General features: G+C 34.1%; 1 non-coding gene across 1 annotated transcript; it reads left to right on the top strand.

The window, feature by feature from the left end:
- The first annotated feature begins 1,338 nt into the window (after positions 1-1,338).
- On the top strand, positions 1,339-1,504 carry LOC148946988 (U1 spliceosomal RNA). The gene has a single exon (XR_016142491.1). It is a non-coding gene; the product is annotated as a U1 spliceosomal RNA (small nuclear RNA).
- The last annotated feature ends 3,150 nt before the right edge of the window (positions 1,505-4,654 follow it).

The following is a 4,654-nucleotide window of genomic DNA, read 5'->3' as shown; positions in this document are numbered from 1 at the left end:
GCACAACGTCATTGTAATTTTTATTGCATGACGTCATTTACAAAAAACAAAATTAAGGCAAAATTTTTTTTCCAGGGGTGATTGTATTGATCCTCTAGTCCTAGAATATCGTGAGAGGGCTCATTCGAACAAAATCAAAAGTTCTAGTGCCCTTTTTAAGTGACCAAAAAAATTGGAGGGCAACTTGGCCCCTTCCCAGGCAAAAGTTTGAACTGTGTCTCACAACTTTATGTTTTAAAACAATAAAAAACTTTAGCGCAAAGAGCGAGGCGTTGAGGAGGTGACAGCCCCTTTCATATACGGAATAATTTCTGTTCGTTTTAAGTTTGAATGTCGCTCCTTATTTTCAGTAAAAAAAACTCGTTTTTTATTTAATTGGTATCAAAGTTCCGTTTTTTAGAGTTTTGAGCCGGGTTGCCTCTTACGTACAGTTCATTCCGTGCATGCAGGTTACCGAAAAGGTGCATCAGTAATATCCTAGAAGTTGTCTGGGGTATTAAGTTGAAACTTTCAGAGCAGGTTAGGGGGGGACACTGAACTAGTCAAAAAGTACTCTGGTACACTACTGCGACTAAAACTGATAATACAACTAAAACTACTGCTGCAACTGCTACTACTAATGCTACGACTACTGCTAGTAGTATTCCTGAAGCTAAGGGTATTATAGTGAAATTTTAATGGAATTTTGAGGAGGATGTTGAACTAAATTGATACACATTATGTCAATTCTTATTATTTAAAAGCCGTAACAGCTATGTCCCAGGAACAGCTTAGAGTATTAAGTTGAAATCTTCAGTGCATTTTGAAAGGGATATTGAACCAACCTAAAAACTACTGCTATTTACACACTATAGAGTATACGCTTATCTCTCTCATATGCTTGGGTTAATGGCCCACTTCTTCCGTAATATTTCAAACATGTGAGCTTATCGACAAATTACTCTTTTCAAAAGGGCCCAATGATGAATTCGATATGTCCCATTATTGTCTTGAACAGCATCAAATTATATACTTTTTCCTTGAAACTAAGAGCTTGAAACTTTTACAGTAAGATTCTCTGATACGTTGAATCTGATGGTGCGATTTTTAATAATAATATTCTATAGCTTTTAGGGGGTGTTTTCCCCATAAACAAACGCAAAATATCCCAAATTTTCTCAGGCTCGCAACTTTTAATGGATAAGACATAACTTGATGAAATTTATATATTTAAAATCAGCAAATGAGCGTGTTTTCTTGTTTTGTTTTTGTAAAAGAAATACACAAGAAAATTGTCCTCTGTGGATTTTGAAAAATACTTTTCTCTGTCCCCCCCCCCATAATTATTTTTATTTAATCATACTTACATGGCTTGGCTGGGAAGCTGCCTTGATCGTGAAAGAGGCGTTCCTAGGGTGAGGCCTCTCCATTGCTCATCGGATTGGTGGACCCCTTTGATTACCCCAAATGGGGGTAACTCAACGGCGTAATATTAGTAGTGGGGGATCGTTCGTGCGGACTCCTGTCCATATATTGAAAAGTATTTTCCTTTTGACCCCTTTTATATGTTACACATCTTGAAGTTGAAAGGAAAAACTATACAATTTGATGTTATTCAAGACAATAATGGGACATGTCAAATTCATCATTGGGCCCTTTCGAAAAGAGTAATTTGTTGATGAGCTTACATGTTTGAAATTTTACGGAAGAATTGTGCCTAAAATCCCAGGTATATGAGAGAGTTGAGCGTATACTCTATAGTGTGTTCCCGGCTCAATAGTAACCAAAACCAAAAAATGGAACTTCGATACCAATAGATACATCAAAAGTATCAGATTTTTATGCTGATTTTAAATATATAAGTTTCATCAAGTTTTTACATTAAGGAACGATCTTTAGCCCATAGTAACCGAAGTTTGAATTAAAGAGCGAACTAGAGTCCATAGCAACTGAAGTATTAAGGAATCATTATATAGATGACGACTTTTCCTTAAGAAATCATTATGGGTAAAAATTCCCCATACCGGGAGTCAAACTCGGGCCAACTAGGTGAGAGACAGCTTTCCTAACCAATAGACCATATAGAATATATTAAAATATCTGATGAATGAATTTTATGTTAAAGTGATATTAAAGAACAAACCCCTGTCCATAGTGACTGACAAAATACAACAAATTATAAACGAATGATCATGCAACTATATACAGTATCGGCATAGTTCATCTGGGTTGCAGCGGTAGCTAGTCAAACAGTTCGTGTTAACGAACTGTAAGTAAGGAGCGACCCGGCTCAATGGTAACCGAAACTCTAAAAAACGGAATTTTGATACCAATAGATAAATTGAAAAAATCAAATTTTAATGCTGATTTCAAATATATAAGTTTGATCAAGCTTACTCTTACCCATCAAAAGTTACGCGCCTGAGAAAATTTGGCTGGTTTTAGAAAAAAGGGGAAAAGACCCTCTTAAAGTTATAGAAACTTAATGAAATTCACACCAACATATTCAGCGTATCAGAGAACCCTACTGTAGAGGTTTCAAGCACCTACCTACAAAAATGTGGAATTTTGTATATTTTGCCAGAACAAAGATCACGGATGCGTGTTTTTTTTCCCAGGGGTATTCGTATTGACCCAGTGGTCCTAGAATATCGTAGGAGGGCTCATTGAAACGGAAATTAAAAGTTCTAGTGCCCTTTTTAAGTGACCAAAAAAATGGAGTCAGCTAGGCCCCCTCCCACGCTAATTTTTTTCCCAAATTCACCCGATCCAAATTTAGAGATAGCCATTTTCTTCAACATGGTCGATAAAAATGTCCTTTAGGATGACTTAATCCCCCGAAGTCTCCGGCGGGAGGGCTGAAAGTTATGAACTTTACCCAGTGCTAACATATAGTATTGGTTATTGGGAAGTATACAGACGTTTTCAGGGGGGATTTTTTCTGGTAGGTTGGGGGGGGGGGGGGTCGGGGGCTATATGGAAGAATCTTTCCATAAAGGAAGTTTTCACGGGGGAAGGGACATTGCTATGAAGGGACATTGCTTTTTTTCTTATGAAAAAAAGAAACAGCTTCCTCCGAAAAAAAAAATTGAAAACGGTAGTTATAGTGAAGAAGAAGGTGGACAAAAGTTTCATACAACTAGAATGTTGCCTGTTGCCGCCAAAAGTTAAAGAATACATGTTTTTCTTTATGCATAACTTTTTGCCCATAGAAGAGTCGAAAGTAAAGATGAATATTAGTGGTAGTAATGGACTATGTAAGCCATACGAGTAAAAACTAGAAACACAGTGTCACATAATGTTAGAATGTGAAAAACAAAAAAAATAAATGCAGCAGGACTGAGGAATTTATTGGCAAGTATTACAGGTAAAAAAGATGAAGTTAATTTAGAGAAAGCTGAGTACCTAAAGATAGGTGATGAGGCCTATATAAAGACAATAGTGTACCTAGTATTAGTTTTTTGTTATTACACATGGAAGTGAAAAGAAAAGCAGAAGGAAGATTATGGTGTGATAAATCGCGGGAAAACAGAATGGAAAAGGATACGGATTGTGAAGTGTAAGAAAATTGAGGACATGCTTGGTCTAAAGTAGAAGGGAATAGTTTTTGTGTCTTGATGGAAAAGGATGTGTTGTTGAAAAAATAATAATAATAAAAGGAGAGTTTAGAAAAAAATTATAGGGTTTAAGGTTTTATATTTTTAAGATTTTGTTTTTTGATTTTGTGATAAGGATTTAAGTGGAAGATTAGAAAAGGAAGTTTTTTATTTTGGTAAGAAAAAATGAAAAAAAGACAGAATATATATTTATGGAATAGATGTAAAGTTTAAGTTAAATATTGCAAACTTTTAATGAAGTGTTCGACTTTAGAGTTTGATTAGAATTTTTAGATTATTATAGTTAGCTTCAACATTTGTTCAGTATTTTGAAGTTTATATATTATATAAGATTTAAATTTAATTGAATATTTAGAATATATGGGGCTTATGATTGAATATAATGTTAGGGAATATAGAAATAATATAGGATTTTGTATGATTAAAAAAAAAAGTTTAGATTTGAAGTATTTGAGACTTAGATTATAGAGTTTAGATTTGAGGTCTTAGATTTGAAGAGTTAAATTTGAATTAGTGGAGTTTATTTTATGTATTGAGGGGGATACGATTCACTTTGATTGTGAAATGTTTGATTTTTGGGAAATTTATTTGAGGATTGCTGTAGCTACACAATAGCGCAAGGCCCAGCGAAAACAAAATATGATGAAATGTGATCTATTTAAAAAAATCGGTGCTATGTTTTTTTCTTATTTATGTAAATGTAGTCAAAATTATTTTAGAGTCTTTTAAGAAAAGTGAAAGTATTTTAATGTTCAAAAATGTATATGTGCTGTAAGTTTGTATTTTAATGTTATATGTTGTAAGCCTAATGAATGGGAGCAGCCCCTTGAAGCCGTGGGCAGCTAGAATGTGAATTTTGAAATTATTGTATCGTAAATTAATGGAAGGAGAATCATACTTATGGGGAAACTGATGCAAAAAAAATAAAAAAATAAGAAAAAGGTAGATAAAATGTATTAGGAGAGGAAAAACTAGGTATTTTAGGAATTAGAAACGTAGAAGGCTTACAGTAAAAAAAGCGAAAGAAATGAGATAGATTTTTTCATTTTATTTTCAGG

The sequence above is a fragment of the Artemia sp. Qi Xiang Cuo genome, chromosome 11 (genome assembly GCF_049724085.1).
Source record: "Artemia sp. Qi Xiang Cuo chromosome 11, ASM4972408v1, whole genome shotgun sequence".
NCBI lineage: Eukaryota > Metazoa > Arthropoda > Branchiopoda > Anostraca > Artemiidae > Artemia > Artemia sp. Qi Xiang Cuo.
The sequence above is the reverse complement of the archived record's forward strand: the minus strand, read 5'-3'. Positions and strand labels throughout refer to the sequence as shown.